This window comes from Ictidomys tridecemlineatus, chromosome 10, assembly GCF_052094955.1.
Source record: "Ictidomys tridecemlineatus isolate mIctTri1 chromosome 10, mIctTri1.hap1, whole genome shotgun sequence".
NCBI lineage: Eukaryota > Metazoa > Chordata > Mammalia > Rodentia > Sciuridae > Ictidomys > Ictidomys tridecemlineatus.
In genome coordinates this window covers 39843391-39862366 of record NC_135486.1, presented here as the reverse complement: position 1 = coordinate 39862366, position 18976 = coordinate 39843391, and the positions used below count along the sequence as shown (strand labels likewise).

Here is an 18976-nt window from a genome sequence, read left to right as displayed (position 1 = left end):
AAAAGTTTAAAGCCAGCCTCAGCAATTTAGCAAGGTCCTATGCAACTTAGCAAGACTCTGTCTCAGAATGAAAAATGAAAAGGGCTGGGATGTGGCTCTATTGTTAAGTGCCTCTGGGTTCAATCCCTAGTACCCCACCCCCAACCCGACACCCCCCACCCGCCAAAAAACAAAAGGAAAAAAGGCAGCCATCTGCAATCCAGGGAGCTGGGCTTCCTCAAATGCTGAATCTGCCTATATCTTGATCTAGGATTCCCCAGACTCCAGGACTGTGAGGAATACATGTCTATTGTTTCTGCTACCCAGTCTATGGTATTTTGTTATAGCAGCCCCAGCTAAGGCTAGCATCTACCATATCTTGATCTTAGACGATAAGTCCTTCGAGGACATGGAATCTGTTGACTCAAGTTTTTGTGCAGTCACATCTGTCACAGCATTGCGCTCCACTAGTAAATACTTTTTGGTGGAGGAGGGGAGGAGGGAGATTGTGACTGAAAATATGCCTGTGAGGCCATCTGAATTTTTAATAATTATCATCAAGTTATAGTTACTATGTTTATTGTTTATAACATCAAATTATTTTTGTTAGTATTACAACAGATCCTTGCATTGTGCTTTCTGTGTTTTAGGACCTAAGTGTTTTTACATAAATGGTGAAGCAACTTGTTGCTTGAAAGGCTTTTACAGGCTGAAATATAAATAGATTAAAGAAAGTTTCAAATAAATTCCTGGAGGGTAGATCTACAAGAAGTTATTAAAGTGGAGTTAGGGATAATCAGGGTGCATTCCTAACCAATGAGAGTGATGTCATGAAGAGCAAGTGCCATAATCCAGCCCAAACCATCTTAGTGGCCCTGTCTGAGGCAGAAACTCAAGTAGACAGAAGTCACAGCTGACCTGTGCACCACTAAGGAGTTACTAGATTCAAGCAGGAACCTCTGAGCTTCCAATCCTCAGTGAGCTGGCTGAATGTTGTCTTCTCCCACCCACTGCCCATCCTCCCCCTCTGTCAGGGAAGAGCTTGTGTCCCACCACCCAGTATCTCTCCCTCCACAAAAGCAGTTCTTTGCTTTGTGTCACACAGTGAGTCACCAGGCATTGTTGGGAACAGACCCAGGATTGCTGCTCTTTTGATTGCCGGGGCTGTTTGCTAGAGATCACAATCCTTCCACATTAGTAGCCAGTTACATTTATGGCTCTTAATGACATTTAATGGGACTTCTGGGTTGGGGAAATGCTGGGGAGTGAAGACTGGGAGATAAAAAATCAAAACCTGCAGTGACACACAAGGCCTTTATTACTGATGATTTAAAAATGGCAATGGACTTCGGAGTGTCATTCCACTGGGAAAATGATTCTTAGGTCTGAGAAGGAACAGTCCCCTTGCCTGTCTGGAAACTGGATAGAAGAGAGAAGGAAAGGGGAAGATCAGACAGACAGCAGTCCTCAAAAGTCACATTCTCCAAGTCTTCCCTATGGTTTCAGAACCCTCCTGCCATTCATATACATGATAGTTTACCATGCACATTTGTCATATACATGATAGTTTACCATATACATGATAGTTTACCATGCACATTTATGCTAACTGTCCTGAGTCGTATGACAGGGCTGTGTATGATCCATGTTAAAAAGAAGTGGGCTGAGCCAGGCACGGTGGCATACACCTGTAATCCCAGTGGCTGGGGAGGCTGAGGCAGGAGGATCATAAGTTCAAAGCCAGCTTCAGCAACAGTGAGGCGCTAAGCAACTCAGTGAGACTGTGTCTCTAAATAAAATACAGAATAGGGCTGGGGATGCGGCTCAGTGGTCGAGTGCCCCTGAGTTCAATCCCCATGGCAGAAAAGAAAAGAAAAGAAAAGAAAAAAGGTGGAAGTCAATTGACTAGGACCTTCTACCACTACCAGCCCATGAGACTTCAGGCAGGACACCTCACCTGGACCTTAGTTCTTTAGATACAAAACAGAAACAGGAGCTGCTCTGGTTAGCCTGAGGGTAGCTTCCATCTGTGTATCCATCCACAACCCAGTCAGAGAAGGTGCTGCAACCACAGATATCTCCCCACCAAACACCTGAGGTCACCTGTAGTTGTCTCTAATTCCTAAGGAACACACACACAGTGGCCACAGACACCTGAAAACCTGGCAGAACAAGAAAGAACAATGGGCAGCTGGGTACTGTGATGCATGCCTGTAATACCAGCAGCTTGAAAGGCTAAGGCAGGAGGGTCGCAAGTTCAAAGCCTGCTTCAGTAAACCAAGGTGCTAAGCAACTCAGTGAGACGGTGTCTCTAAATAAAATACAAAATAGGGCTGGGGATGTGGCTCAGTGGTCAAGTGCCCCTGATTTCAATCCCCAGTACCCCTCCTCCCCACCAAAAAATGAAAGACCACATGCTTCCATTACACCAGGTGCAGGAGCAGGCAGACACAGGGAGTCTGGTGGTGATTGGAAACTGGGAGGGGACAGGTATCAATTCTAAATGTCCCCAGGGGGTAACTTGGAGGGCAGAAGCTGTTCTTGGTGCACCTGGCATGTGAGGCCTGAAGATGGGGCAGTGATATTTAGCCAAAGACCAATAATGATTGTCAGAGATACAAGTGTCAGCTGCTTGCCCACTTGGCTCTGTTTGGAGTACACAGATTCACCATTTTGCTCAAAACTCTAAGAAGCTGTTATTGTCTCTAATTTGTTTTTGGCATGAACATGCTGTTCCAATAAGAAATTGACCATTGTTTTAGAGTAGAAAGGGGATTGTGATAGAAGAGAAACAAGGTAATTCTTCTGGCCACTGGTTTCCAGAAAGGAATTGGTCAAGGGTAGATGTGACAGGGCTGGGACTGGGACAATGAGCCAACCTTAACCCCCAAAATGTGGGCTTCAGATTCTGGTTGACCTAGGAATGACTTTCAGCTTGCCATTCATTAGCTGTGTGATCTAGAGAAACTTAATCTTACTGTGTGGCAATTTCTTTCCTCATCTGTAAAATGGGAACCATAGTTCCTACCTCTGAGGGGAGATATATAAGGATTAAATGAGAAGGGGAAGAAAGATAATGAAAATATCTGACAAACAGTAGCTTCAGTAAATTGTTAGGTAACTGTGAGGATATTTTGATAGTACGAAACTACCAAGTAATACAGGGATCTTGCCCTCTGGGAGCTTCCAAAAGCAACATTAGTGAAGGAATGTTTGAAGACCAGTCCAGGAATTTAACACCCTGTGAAGTTAAATGACTGTTTTCAGATCACACGATATCACAGTTTGAACAAAATTAATACAGTAATGTTGCTGAAAGCTCAATCTTTGTCCTCGATGCCAATTCAGATAAAAGAAGGTTTATTGCTTAGCTAGCAAAGAAGACTCATAGGGGACTCCTGTCCCAAAGGAGTGACAGTGCCCATCAGCAAAAACATAGGGTTTTAAAGAGGTGACTCAAAGGCCTCATTCCACCTGTAGGAGTTATAATTCACTTGTTAATTTAGAAGATAGTCATTTCTGAGATCTTTTGGTACCATCCCCAAAGTCTGGATTACTTCACTCGTGGTGGGTGTGCTGAGGACAAATAACTCTTCCTAAAATGGGGAAGAAAGGTGATACTGTTTCCCTGAGATTAGAGAAGGGGAGAGATAAGGAAGGAGCAGGGAGAGAGGAAGAGAAAGAGGCAGGTTCATTTTAAAAATAAGATGCAAAAACAAAAATAATTTGCAATGGCAGAACAGTAAGGGCCCTATTCAAAGACTAAAGTGGACCACTGTTATAGTAATAAATGCGTCTAGTCAGACCAAGTTAATGGGTTAAATAAATTTAAACCACAGCATGTCTCTACAAGCGGAAGCATAAGCATAAGCTCAGAGCCTGTAGAAAAGAGGAAAGGAGTCAAGAGCCACAGAAAATTCTTCCTGACTCTTGGGTCAGGAGCACAGAGTAATTGAGGTTAATCAAGGAGGGCTTCTGGGAGGAGGTTCGGGAACGTCCAAGGAGCCTTCAATGAGATCCAGTTACTCCATCACCATCTCAATTGTCAGAAGTCCTTAGTACAAAGGAAAATAAGAGAGGGTCTGAATCTAAGGTGGGTGAGGGGCGATCCCAGTCGTGGTTCCTTTAAGACATCGAAACTCCTTGAACATTCTACCTTCAGTTCTGCGGCCTCCCCGAGACGCGCTTACGTCACCTTTCGGGGAAGAGGCTGACGTCAGCGCGTTCTCCAGCGCTTGGGGGCGGGGTCGATGACTCACCGGGCTGCGCCCCTTGCCCCCGCCCCTCCCGGCTGCGCGCACGTGAGCGAGCACTACGCTGGTTTCTAAATTTAGTCCCGGCGGCTTCCCTGGGGTCGCCTGAGGTAAACGCGGGCAAGGGGTTGCGGCGGGCGAGAGAAGCAGTTCTCGTTGTCCCTTCTTGTCCCTCCGTGGGTCCTCCTTCAGGATGGGGGTCCGGCCCGGGGTAGGAGGCCCGCGGGAACTCTTGGTGCTAGAAGGGGGCGTTTCCCGAGGCGCGAACCGAGGGGGTCCCCTCCGCGTGTCAGCCCAGCCCCTCGCGCGGCCTCGCCCTGGACGGGCGCCATTGAACCGAGGTTTCTTCTTGGAGGGCCATTTGGGGGGCGGCGTGGGCCGAAATCACTAGGGGAGCGGGACTTGGGTCGGAGGGAGCCCGGCGGGCTGTCGATGGCCGACGTGGAGGGGGAGGTCGCGACACTGGACCTCAGAGAACACGCTCCCGAGGCCGAGGCGGCGTGGCTTTGGGAGCGATATCGCTTCCGCGCTGTGAAAGACGAGGGCCTTCCAGCCTCGGGCCAAGCACCGGGAGGGACCTGAAGGTCACTGGGTGAGGGGCCAGCGCAGGTGCCACAAAACCCAGGGCAGAGCCTAACGCATACCAGGGTGACCTTCCAGGAGCCAAAGGAAAGCTTCGTGTCCCCCCCCCCCAAGAAATTGGTGCCAAACAACTTTTGAAATCCACATTCTCCACTTCTTTGGGTGGCGGGACAGAAGTTCTGGAAATAAGCCCTGTTAGCGTAAAATGAGCTGCAGTTTTGACTTTGAAGAGTGATCTGACTTGTCACAGTGACCTCACTTCTGTTGTTAGGGTGGTATCCTCAGGTTTCGACTTCATTAGGTGGAAAGTCCAAGATAATGATAAACCCCGAATATTAAATGTTAATGTGGGACAATTTCTAATGGTTGGGTTGTTAAGTTTTCTTTCTCTCTCTCTTTTTAAGGAAACTGTGATAAGTTAGAAGTGGAGTAAAGATAGCCTTGGTCTTTTATATCCTGCATTGTCTTCCTTAACTCATTCAGCTCTTTATTTGTATCCTCTTTGAATTCATTGGTCATTTTTAACATTCTTTTGAATGTTCTTTGACATTTCATCTACCTTAATATCTTTGCAATCAGTTACTAGAGAGTTTACGAACTTTTGGAGAGCCATATTACTTTGTTTTTTTTATATTTCTTTTATTTGTTTTTTGAGATTTGCCCATGTTGGGGGATGTATGTGTATTTTCTACTTTTGTGGGAGGGCCTTCTTGAGAAATAGCCTTCTCTTAATGATGTGCCCAGGGCTGTTAGTTTATTGTGTAATGTTAAATTTAATTCCGGATGGACTTAGTGTAGTTTGCCTCTTGTTTCTGGATGTGATTGATGAGTTTTGACACAAGTGTGTAGTGTGTTGGAGCCTAAGAAACCTGTATCCTCTGGAGGTCTTAGTTGAGGCAGATGTGTTGTAATTGGTAAATCTGTGGTTACGACTTCAGTCTTATCAACTTAGTTCTGTCTGCAAGGTATAGGAACAGCCTATGCTGAAGTTCTTTGTAGTGTGGTTTCTGCCCCAGTTGTACTTCTTTCTCATGTTACTATGGGATCAGATGTCAGGAGCAGAACTTCAGGACCCGGTCAGCCATGTTTTTTTGAAAGTAGGTCCATGGCAGTAGGATTTTTTCTCCCCTATTCTTAGAGTTGAAGTATTCAGCAAGGTTTGAGTGGTACCAGATTGTGGCTGAAGTAAAGTACACTTTTTCTTGCCTTGCTAATGGAAAAGTACCCATTTAATACATGGAAGCTACCAGGCTTGATCCAGACTCCACTCAAAAGGAAGAAAAACATAAAAACAAACTAGATATGGAAATATAATAAAAACCAATTAAATCACACTACTAATAATAATAGAAAAGAAAGGGGAAATATTATAGAATAAACTGAAAAGGGAAATGTTAATGAAAATTAAAAAAAAAATAAATGAGACAGTAGAAGAGGGGAGAGGATCCTATTATGCTATAATAAAAAAGGTTAAAAATAAGGAAAAGGTACCATTAAAAATAATAATAGATGGGGGGAAAAAGCCAAGAATTCCTTCTAGTTCAAATGATCTAATTGGAAACACTTTCTGAGCAGGTATACTCTCTCCCCAGAGCCCCTTAGTCTTTGTGCCCAGTACATGGTCAGTGTCTGGGCCATAGCCATCCTTTCTCCAGCAAAGATTTCATATTTTGTGGGTTTTGCCCAGGTGGGCATAAATTTAGCCCAGCTGACTGCAGTCTGTTTACCTGAGGGTGTGGCAAGTATTCAAGCCAGGATGCCTCTGGGTGTGAGGGGAGAGAATAAACCCAGCAAAATCTGCATGGGAGTGGGAGGCACTCCAGGAACTGTGCATTTTACCACCCTCAGTCTGGATGCATTCAGGCCTGGGTCCGTCCTTCCTAACAATACTTGAAAGTAGTCTTGCTTTTTATAGAGGACACCAGTCACTGTGTTCTGCTGTCTGCCTCAGTCTGCTTCCCGCTACTCAAACCACTCAGCAGGCTTGTGCCAGCTATGGCTGGTCTCACACTCAGTCAGTGTGGCAGGGTGTCCACAGGGACCCTGAACTGTGATTGCTTCAAGTTTTCTGCGCCTCAGAGCAGTTTGGTCCCTAACAATTGGATCCTACTTATGATGGCTTTTGGTTAAAGCACTCTTGAGAATTGCTGAATATGAATTGACTTCTCTAAAACTATCTTGCTATGCAGGAGGGGAAACTCAGTTCAGATACCCAAATTGGATTTATTTATTTGTATTTTATCCCAGATTATTTTTTTTATTTGTTCTTTTTAGATATACAGGACGATAGGGTGTATTTTGACTATATATACATGGAGTATAACTTCCCATTCTTGAGGTTTTACATGATATGGACTTAACACTGGTCATGTATTCATATATGAACATTGGAAAGTTATGTCTGACTCATTCTGCTGTCTTTCCTGTTCCCATCCTTCCTTCCTTTCCTTCATTCCCTTTTGTCTAATCCAATGAACTTCTATCCTCCTTCACCCCCGTATAAATTTGTGTTACCACCGGCATATCAGAGAGAACATGCGGCCTTTGGTTTTTTTAGGATTGGCTTATTGCACTTAGCATGACAGTCTCCAGTTCTGTCCATCTACCGGCTGATGCCATAATTTCATTCTCCTTTATGGCTGAGTAATAATATTCCATTGTATATACATACTACATTTTCTTTATACATTCATTTTTTGAAGGGCACTTAGGTTGGTTCCATAGCTATTGTGAATTGAGCTGCTATAAACATTGATGTGACTGCATCACTATAGTATGCTGATTTTAAATCCTTGGGTATATACCAAGGAGTGGGATAACTGGGTCCTGAACTGGATCTAGAATTTGTATGAACTGTGGATTTCTCTTTCAGTTAGAACTTCCAGTCTAAAGTTTCAATCAGGATTGATTGTACCCTCTGGCTTACCTTATGTTTGTAGTGTCATTCCCTCACTGGGGAGCCAAACCATTGTGACCTGTGTTGTGCTTTTCTCTACGTTCCCTTTCCAATTCTCCATGCTGTTTAGGTTTCCCCTTACTTCTTTATTACTTCTCAGAGTTTTCCTTTCTTTTTCAGAATACAGTATTTGCTTTGTTGTTCTGACTTTTCTCACTTGGAGAGTTGTGAAAAGGAAACATTTTATCCACCATCTTGTCTCTTCTCTTCTCTTCACGGAGGTAAAAATTCCAGTATCTCTGACACTTCTATGAATAAGACTGGTTGGTAATTCTGTGGATAAAACTGGTTGGTAAATGGGTTGTTTGCATTTGAAACAGAATCAATTTCTGCACAATGATACCTCCCTGCCTATCCTGAAATTGAAGGGTGCACAATGAAGAGATTGTACTTACCCTTTCTTAGAAGTTATTGATGTAAAGGGAGGGAGATCTTTATCATAAAGCTTTAGTAGCCAGAGCTCTCAGCAAAATGAAATTGAAACTACTCTCAATTTTATAAAAGGCTAATGACAGCAAAGTATGTTGTCATTTTTTGACACATACCTTGAGATTTAGTTTTGAAAATATATAGTATGTTAAAGTGGTTAATATTTTCATTGAACTTAGTACTTCTACAAAATCTTTTATCAGAAGGTTTCTATTTTTTTATCCACCAAGTTTAATTAATTGAATCAAGAAAGTAGAAGTGTATATTTGGAAAGTTTTTTTAAACAAGATTTTAATTAGTGTTTTATTAAGCATTCCATCTAAATTTTCCCATATAGAAAATTGTGTGGGGTGATAAAAATCAGAAATAGATTTCTTGGAAATATGAAAGTAGAGGAAAAGAAAAAATAAAGGACATTTTCCCATTGACCAGGGTATTCTGCCAATTCCTGTTCACATTAATATTTTCCTCATCAAGTATACATCTTTTTTTTTTTTTAAATGATACTAAGGATTGAACCCAGGGCTGCTTGACCACTGGGTCAACATCCCCAGCCCTTTTTAAATTTTGAGAACAAGGTCTTGCTAAGTTACTGAGACTTTTTGAACCTACAGTCCTCCTGCCTCAGGATCCTGAGTTGTTGGGATTATCACCAGAACCGCTATACCTAGCCTCCAAGTATTCATCTTTAGGCCCAATTTTACCTGGATTTTCCCCCCCTCAAAATAGAGTCTTATAATGATAACAACAGCTTTCAGTTGTTGAGCACCATGTATCGGACCCTGTGCTCAATGCTTTACATAATTAATTTTTTTTTCTCTATGTTATGTAATTTTATAGGTTCAGGGAGGTTAACCGAGTTGGCTAAGGTCACACAGTTATTAAGAAACACAACTGAGAAGAGAGCAACTAAGAACAGAACAGGGAGGAAGAACATAAGGAAAAGATTAACATTAAAAAAGACGAGTGGGGGGAGAGAAAGGGAGAGAGAAGGGAAAGCATATGGAAATGGTGGGAGACCCTCAATGTTACACAAAATTACATAGAAGAGGATGTGAGGGGAAAGGGGGGGCAAACAAGGGAGAGAATTGAACAACAGCAGATGAGGTAGAGAGGGATGATGGGTGGGGAGGGGAGGGGGGATAGTAGGGGATAGGAAAGGTAGCAGAATACAACAGTCACTAATATGCCATTATGTAAAAATGTGAGTGTGTAACCGATGTGATTCTGCAATTTGTATTTGGGGTAAAAATGGGAGTTCATAACCCAATTGAGTCAAACGTATGAAAGATGATATATCATGAGCTTTGTAATGTTTTGAACAACCAATAAAAAAATATATTAAAAAAAAAAAAGAAATAGCCATGAGTAGACTGGGGTTGTGGCTCAGTGGTAGAGCACTTGCCTAGCATGTGTGAGGCCTTGGGTTCGATCCTCAGCACCACATATGAATAAGCAGATAAAGTGAAAAATCCATTGACAACTAAAAACTATTAAAGAAAGAAACAGCTATGAGCTGTGTGCAGTGTGCATCAGCTTTCGAGGCTGAGACAGGAGGATCACAAATTCTAAGCCAGCCTCAGCAAAAGCAAGGTGCCAAGCAACTCAAATGAGACCTTGTCTCTAAAAATATATATATAAAAAAATAGGGCTAGGGATGTGGCTCAGTGGATGAGTGCCCTTGAGTTCAATCCTGGTACTCACCCCCTACAAAAAAAAAAAAAAAAAAAAGAAAGAAAGAAACAGCCATGATTTGGATTCAAGTTGTATTAGAGTTCTCCAGAAAAATACAACCAGTAGGAAAAATATATGTGATTGATTATAAGAAATTGACTCATGCAATTATTGGAAACTGGCTAGTCTCAAGATTTTCAGGGTGAGTCAGCAAGTTGGAGACCTGGGGAAGCTGATGATGTAGTGTGAGTCCAAAGGTATAAAAAAAGTATGTCCTAGTTGAAAGGCAGATAGGAAGAAAGAAGAAATCTCTTTTACCATGGAGATGGTCCATCTTTTTGTTTTATTCAAGCTTTCAACTGATTGGACAAAGTCTATGTGCATTATTGAGGGATTTCCTCAGTCTGTCAATTTAAATGTTAATTTTATCTTCAATAACCCTCCCAGAAATACCTAGAATAATGTTTGATCAATAATGTCCAGCCAAGTTTGACAATTACCACACAAAATGGGTAATTCTTATTTATTTATTTGGTATGAGGGATTGAACCCAGGGCCGTCAACCATTGAGCCACACCCCAGCCCTTTTTTGTATTTTATTTAGAACCTGGGTCTCATTGAGTTGCTTAGAGCCTTACTAAATTGCTGAGGCTGGCTTTGAACTTGTCCTCTTGCCTCAGCCTCCCAAGTCACTGGGATTACAAATGTACACCACTGTGCTCGGCAGTAATTCTTATTTTTTTTTTTTTTTTTGCTGAGGGGTGGGGCAGGGGAATTGAACCCAGGGCCTTGTGCTTATGAGAAAAGCACTCTACCAACTGAGCTATACTCCCAGCCCCATCAATTCGTATTTTTAAAAATTACTTTGTGACCTTTTCTTTTATTATCAAATATAAAAATATCAAGGAGCATTTAAAAAATGTGGATGAACAAAATCGAATTTTATTGATAGTCACAAAAGATATGGTTGAGCCTGTCTAGGTTTTACAAGTGAAAAATTTAAGATGAATTTTGGAAGATGAGCTTCATTGGGAGAGGGTAGTTATGATAGTTGTCCCATATCAATTCATCATTTTCATCTCCTAAAAGTTAACTTACCAACCATAATACTTGAAGTATATTTGTATTTGTTAAAAATAAAGCCGGGTGTGGTGGCCACTCCTGTAATCCCAGCAGCTCAGGAGGCTGAGACAGGAGGATTGTGAGTTCAAAGCCAGCCTCAGCAATGATGAGGCGCTAAGCAACTCAGTGAGACCCTGTCTCTAAATAAAATACAAAATAGGGCTGTGGATGTTGCTCAGTGGTTGAATGCCCCTGAGTTGAATTCCCAGTATCAAAAATAAAATAAAGCACTCTCCTTACACTTTAGGGGGGGTAAAAAATCAGGCTTTTTTTTTTTTTTTTTGGATTGGCAAAATTTCATTGGCCATGAGTATATTGCTTCAGTCAAGGCAAGGAAGCTCTTCCTGTTATACAATACATTTGTTCTAGGGCTTATAGGACCTCGAATTACCCATTCATTTAAATTGATTTTGGTTTGCTTTGGTATTCTAGTGAAATAAAAACAAGGTAGTAAAGTAGGAATGCATAAGAATCTAAGTTGAGAAGTTTCATGAATAATTGGATAACTTTACAAGTTAGTTTCCTGTTGCAGACAATGATGTAGATCTCCAAAATAATTACAAAGCTGAGTCCTTTATAAAGGATTTATTGGGTGTATTTGCTTCTATTGAAACCTCGGTAAAAAACAAAATCACTTTATTACCTCTTTCTGTATTCTTTTTTTTTTAATATTTATTCTTCAGTTTTCGGTGGACACGACATCTTTATTTTATTTTTATGTGGTGCTGAGGATTGAACCCAACGCCCTGCTCATGCCAGGCGAGAGCGTTACCGCTTGAGCCACATCCCAAGCCCTTTCTGTATTCTTATTAGTCTTTATTTTTTAAATTCAGTTCTATTGGAAATTATTTTCTTTTGCCTTCCTTTAAATGCTGATCTAAAATGTTTTAAGAAGCAAGTGAACCTGTCAAGCAATATAGCTATCTGGAAATTTTTGCCCTCAACTATTAGAGTTTTTGGCATGTAATGTAAGTTGTGTTATGGTAATATTCTAGAAGTTTAAATCATTGCAATTATTAACAGTCTTAAAGCATTATTTTTGAGATATTTTAAAATATGCCTTGCCCCAGCAACATTGTGGTTATAATAAATGTTTAATAATTCAAATCCTTATTTTTGAAAAGTACATCATAAATGAATACAATTACAAATCTTCATCACACATAAATACAGAACTTGTTTTATACTTAAATTGTATTTTAATTTTAGCTGGGTAGTTAAGATTTCAGGCTTTTTTTTTAAAAAAGTTACGTTTAGTTGTCTGGACTCGGGTAACAAAGTACATCTAAACCATAGCATCCTGTCCACATTTATAGTATTTTCCTTTTAGCTGCTTTACTTGCCTTTATAGCACGTGTGATATTTTGTATTCATTTGTTTTTGGTGTTCACTAGAACATAAGTACCATGAGAGCAGAGCCTTTGTTTCTTGCTTTATCGCCAGTGTGTAAAATGATGTACTTCATAAATGTTTGGGGGTTAATTAATGTGTCAGTGTTTAAGAGAGAATAGGGATAAAGAAAGATAATGGGATCACTATGTATCTGGAAAATCTTTAATGTCTCACTAAGTTGAATTTTGGGTAATTGGAAGTCACTTAGGGTTTTTATAATAATGAAGTGGAATGATGAAAGCCATGTTTTAGGTGAGTTTGGTTGTAAAATTCAGAATAGATTGCATTGTGGCAGACACCAAAGACAAGGATTATTATAGGATACCATGCTTTCCTGATGTTCCTGTTACCAAATTTGCTTCTCCTTCTTGGCAGATAATGAGGTTATCTTGTACCATCATATATTTGGAGATGGTGTTGTCCTGCAGGTTTTGAGAGTAGTGTTCCCATGTAACACTGCCTTTTTCCTAAATCCTGTGTTGGTTCTTCTCTGTATCTCTTCCTGCCTACCATCTTCTCCCCAGCTGTAATCCTGGAGAAAAGGAATCATAACACCTCAGCATACTTCCTTTAGGAAAGTGAGAGATTGTTGTGTTTTTTGTTTATTTTTGTTTATATTTGTTTTTTGTTTTTATATATCTCTCCTCTTGGCTTATCTATATTTGGCAGTGGCTATCTTCCTCTATAAGGACAGGCTCTTTTCAGTATGCCAACTCACACATGCATAGATCTCTCTGGTTTGTGATAATCTGTCTCTCCCCTGACTTCCTCAGATTTGGGGGTGTAAAGGCTTCTTGCTCTGACTATTCCCTAGCTGCTTCCGTATTTTTAATTGGTTTTCCTTAACTCAACCCTACCTTTGTAATGGTCCCTTAGTTGAATCATTTAGATATATATACTCCAGAAGTCTGATGGTTTAAGCAGAATGTAAGCACTCTTTTTCTTTCTGTATCTGCTTTTCCACAGAAGTATAGTAGAGACCATGTAGCAATAAAAATCACTTTCATATTATGTTGCTTGGGTTTTGGTTTTAAAACTGATAAATGGTTAAATTTGCCAGATTAGAAAAATGGAAAGAAGGCAGATAAAAGACACCTAGACTTGCCTTCTTTTCTACAAGATAGAACTAGAACAACAGGTATGTGGCTAAATGTCAAGGTAGATGGCTGTGGGAGAGCACTGGAATTCAACAGTGGAAAAAGCAGACAGTAGAACCCAGAGATTTTGAATAATAGAATTGCAAGTGAAACAGTGCCTATTGAGTGGCAGCAGGTCAGAGGAGGGGAAGGGTTGTAAGTGAAAGAGTGTCCCATTGAATTTCTGACATTGTGCAGACAAACGCAGTCTAAACAGACAAGAGACCTGGCACCCCAGTGAATCCTCTGTAGAGGAACTTGTGTCATCTCCCAGTGAACTTGTATCATCTTCCAGCACAGATTTCTGGGTCTCCTTCGTCCCCACCTTCAGAGGTGTTCAGAACTGTGCTGCAGCACTGAGAATTTGCTATACCCTGAGTGTGCAGCCTGAAACACTACCAAGTGCTCATGGTGTGCTAGCTTATTTCAGCATGTAAAGCTGGTGAGAGAGATTTTCACCTATTTTTAGCACAAATCACTTACCTGGCAGACACTATAACTGAAAGGATTGGGGAGTGGGTGAAAATCTTCTGGTCACTCTGTCCATGGGATACTTGGGAAGAAGCTTTAAGTAGTCACTTAATTGTAAATAGGGGCTATTTACAATTGACATAGTATAATCTGACTTGCTCCCTATTTAAGCATCTTGATAAGGAGGGAATTTTCATTTTTGTGTATTTTGTTCTTTTTGTTTTAAATATTTTTTGTTTTCCCTTTTTATTTTTTAACTTTTGTTTTCTTTTTCCTTTTTTCCCCCTATTTTTTCTCTTGTTCTTATTGGTGCTATTATTCATATTTATTTTATATTTTTGGCTATTTTTATTTTTATTTTTTGCAGTACAGGGAATCGAGCCTGGGACCTTGTGCACATTGGGTAGGTGCTCTATCACTGGAACTATACTCCCAGTCCAGCTGAGGAATTGAACCCAACTCTAGCCATAGTTGAACCCAACTCTAGCCACAATCTTGGTGGATACTACAACTTAAAAAGAATATAAGGGCCAAAAGCTCCTGGCCAATGACCTGCCTTCAAGTGGAGGTCTGAAGTCCCCTTCCTGGATGGACATTCCCATAGTAACAGCAGAGAGGAATAGTACACCCGATGTGGACACCACACCTACAGACCTCTGTATCGGTCACACCCATATGTCAGATTGTGCATTCCTGGCAAGACTGAATGTGAGTGCCAGGGAGGGGAAGCTGTGATCTTCGTCCCTGACTCTCCCCATGAAATGGAGGAACTTCAGGCCCTTCACCATAACTGGAGTAATCAACCTCAGAATTGCTTTTGTGTAATAGAGCCAATATCAACAGTGCCTATAGAAACTTCCACCACCTAGTAGGGGTTTCCAGAGGGTGTACCTCCATGTCTCCACTTACTCTGCTGCCTACACTATGAGAGGGTTCCCACTTTTGTGAGTAGCTACCTCAGACTTCAGTATGGCATGCACTGTGTCTAGACCCACTAATCATAGCCCAAGAAGCCACAGAGAGAATGCATTATTGAATTGGAGGTAAACTCAATATTATACAATAATTTGACACCACAGGGCATATCACTCTCTTCCATAAAAGTGGAAGAGAGTCCAATTCAATAGATTGGTAAATCTCAACCTAGAAACATGAAATATGATGAAATGTAATAGAATACCTCCAAAAGTTCATAACTCTTTAGTAACTGATTCCAAAGATATCAAAGTGGATGAAATGCCACACAAAGAATCTTTCAGGAGAACAATGTTAAAAGCAGTATGTGACATAAAAGGATAAACAGCTGGATGAATTAACAAAACAATTCAAGAAAGATCTGAAAAGTTCAATGTCAGAAAATTCAGTTGGAATTCTCACTATTAGAATGGATAAAATAGAAGAAAGAATAACATATAAAGATGAAACTTTTGAAATGTTAGTAGAGAAAGAAAATTGAGTAGGTATGACGTTGCCATACAAGAGACTTAGGACATCACCACAAGACAAAATATCTGGCTCTTTGGCATACCCGAGGGAGAAGAGCTACAGGTTGGGGGCATAAAAAAACCAATTTAATGAGCCGGGCGCCTTGGCGCATGCCTGTAATCGCAGCAGCTGAGACAGGAGGATCATGAGTTCAAAGCCAACCTCAGCAAAAGCAAGGCAGTAAGCAACTCACTGAGACCCTGTCCCTAAGTAAAATACAAAATAGGGCTGGGGATGTGACTCAGTGGCCGAATGCCCCTGTTTAATGAAATTTATTTCCCAGATCCTGCAAAAGACATGGGCATCTATATACATGATGTATATAGAACCCCAAAGAGATGTTGTGAAAGGAACTTTTCCATGATACGTTGTAGTTAAATTGTCAAACATATTGCATCAAGAAAACAATATTAAATGTGGCAAGAGAGAAGTGTCAAGATACATTTAAAGATACATTTAGACTAACTGAATATTTCTCAGAAGGAACTCTATTAAAGGACAGGAGGGCGTGTATCCATGTATTTGAAGTCACGAAAGACAAAAGAAAAAAAAATGCCAGCCAAGAGTACAGTGTTCACCAAGGCTATCCTTTAGAATTGACAGAGAAGTAAAGACCTTCCAAGATAACCATGAAGAAAGGGAATTCTTGACTACTGGACCAAATTACAAAACATAATTAAGGTAAGCCCACAAAAAAAGGAAGAAAAATTATAGGAACATGTAAAAGAACAAGTCTAACTAGAAGAGAATAGATATGCAAATGAGAAATAAGGAAGCATCAAACATCATTGTTATAACCATTAAGTGTGTAAGATGAATGAGATGAAAAAATGAACAGAATATTCAAAACAACCAGAAGATAAACAAACACTATTAGAGATAGATTCTGACTTCAGTACCCTACTCATCAATGGATGGGTCATCCAGGAAAAAAAAAATCAAAGAAATATTAGTTAGATAATATTTCTGATCAAATGGACATTGTAGACATCTATAGAATATTCTACCCAAGAGCTGCAGGATACATAGTTATTTTCATCAATGTATGAGTCTTTCTCAAATAGACCATATATTAAGTCACAAAACTAGTCTTAACCAACTCAAAACAATTGAATTAGTGATGTATCTGAATACAAAATCAACTTAGGAAAATCAGATTTTCTGAACATTAAGGAGTTCATTGAGAAATTAGAAAAATAATCTTACTACAGACAAAACAAACCTGGAAAGAAACTGAAGAAGCCATTACAATATGGAAAGACAGACCCTCCTCCATGTTTGTGTACTGGGAGAATTAGTTTTAAATGGCCACACTAGTCAACCTTTGGTGTGGCCCTTTTTTTTTTTTTTCTGGGGCGGGGGGGGGGCTGGGTATTGAACTTAGGGGCACTCAACCACTGAGCCACATCCACAGGGTCTCATAAATTACTTAGTGCTTCACTTTTGCTGGGGCTGGCATTAAACTCTCAGTCCTACTGTTTTAGCCTCCCAAGCAACTGGTATTACAGGCATGAACTACTGTGCCTGGCTGCGTTATGGTTTTCTATGTGTAGAATCATCAACAAACAGGGATAATTTGACTTCCTTAATTTTTTAACAATTTTTTTCCTTTAGTTGTCAATTGACCTTTATTTATTTATATGCGATGCTGAGAATTGAACCCAGTGCTTTACACATGCTTGTAAGCACTCTACCACAGAGCCACAATCCTAGCCCTTCCTTTACTATTTGTATTTTTTTAAGTATTTTTAGATAGACACAATATCTTTATTTTTTTATGTGGTGCTGAGGATCAAACCCAGTGCTTCACATGTGCTAGGTAAGCACTCTACCACTGAGCTACAACCCCAGTCCTATTTGTATGTTTTTATTTCTTGCCTAATTGCTCTGGCTAAAATGTTAAGTACTGCTTTTTTATAAGAGTGCTGAGTAAGCAACTATGTCTCATTCTCGGATTTAGAGGGAATTATTTCAGTATTTTCCAATTCAATGTTTTCATATATATTTGTTTTGTCATATATATAGCCTTTGCCCTGTCTCAGGAAACTACTGAAGGTGAGTACTCATTCAAAATGAGAATAAGTCAAGATAACTTGTAACTTTGAAGATTGAAATGAATTGTTTAAATGAAAGAAAAAGGCAAGAGAATGGAAACTATAAGTAAAGAGGAAAAGAAATGCATACTCTGAGTTTAGATAGGTTGGAGAATTGGATAATATCCTGTTTCTTAACATCATCAGTAAAGGAATTAATAGATTTAGTTGTAAATTATACAGTATCAAAGCAATGGTTTCCTGAAAGACCTTTTGAAAATGTTATGAAAAGGATCTTTTGCAATAGATACATGTTTCAATTGAAGATTTCTTACAGTCTTCTTCTGTTACTATAACAAAATGTCTGAGATAATAAACTATTTTTGGCTTACAGTTGTAATGCTTCTGGTTGGTTTGCTCCACAAACACATCATGGTGGGGAACATATGACAGAGCAGAGATGGGCTACAGTCTCCAGCTATGAGACCTAGACTAAGGGCTGGGCTCCCATTTTGCTCATGTAAAACAAGGCTCCATGATAAAATTGAAGATTACTTCCAATTTGTAGTTCTATGCTTTTTAGTAGTGTTTAATAACAGTATTAAAATTGACAAAATTTAAGCCTTAAGCCTTGTTTTTTAATGCAAGGAAACATTTATGATAAAATGTTAAGTAACAAAAACAACACACATGTACACATTGTATTTAAAAGATGGTCTCTCAACTTTATTTTTTTAAAAAAGTGAAAATGAAAAGATACCCATAATGGGACTCTATGAGCTTATTGATAACTCCCCTGCCCTTCCAGTTTTCCTTAATTTATTATTTTGCCTTTCACCTATTGGTTGTAGAAAAATTTAAAGAAAAAGAATCTCTATGATAATCCATAAACATGACCAAATTAAAGTTATGTTAATTGTATCTTATGTCAATGGCATCATGTGGTCACTGTATGAGGCAAATTTTTTGGTGGGGGAGGGGTGGTGCTGGAGATTGAACTTGGGCAGTCAACTCCTAAGCCACATCCCAGCCCTATTTTGTATTTTATTTAGAGACAGGGTCTCATTGAGTTGCTTAGTGTCTGGCTGTTGCTGAGGCTGGCTTAGAACTCATGAGCCTCTTGACTCTGCTTCCTTAGCTACTAGGATTACAGGTGTGCCCTGCTGCATCCAGCTGAGGCAAATCTTTTTTAAAGTTTTCTGTATTACTATAAGCCATCGACATTTTTTCCTTATGCATGACAATAGAATGTATTCTTTTGACATACATTTATGGATGTTATGGTTTGGATGTGAGGTGTACCCCAAGAGCTCATGTGTGGACAATGCAAGAAGGTTCAGAGAAGAAATGATTGGATTATGAGAGCCTTGATCCAATCAGTGAATTAATCACCAATGGGGCACCCTTCATACACTAGGAAGTTTATTCAGAAGTGTTCAGGCTGCTGCAGCCAGGGTCCCTGGG

General features: G+C 40.0%; 1 long non-coding RNA gene across 1 annotated transcript in view; it reads left to right on the top strand.

The window, feature by feature from the left end:
• Nucleotides 1-4190: 4190 nt before the first annotated feature.
• LOC120887290 (uncharacterized) overlaps nucleotides 4191-18976 on the top strand; it is a 45545-nt gene continuing 30759 nt past the window's right edge. Inside the window, exon 1 of the long non-coding RNA XR_013426542.1 lies at nucleotides 4191-4342. This is a non-coding gene — a long non-coding RNA (uncharacterized LOC120887290). The remainder of the gene's footprint in view (nucleotides 4343-18976) is intronic.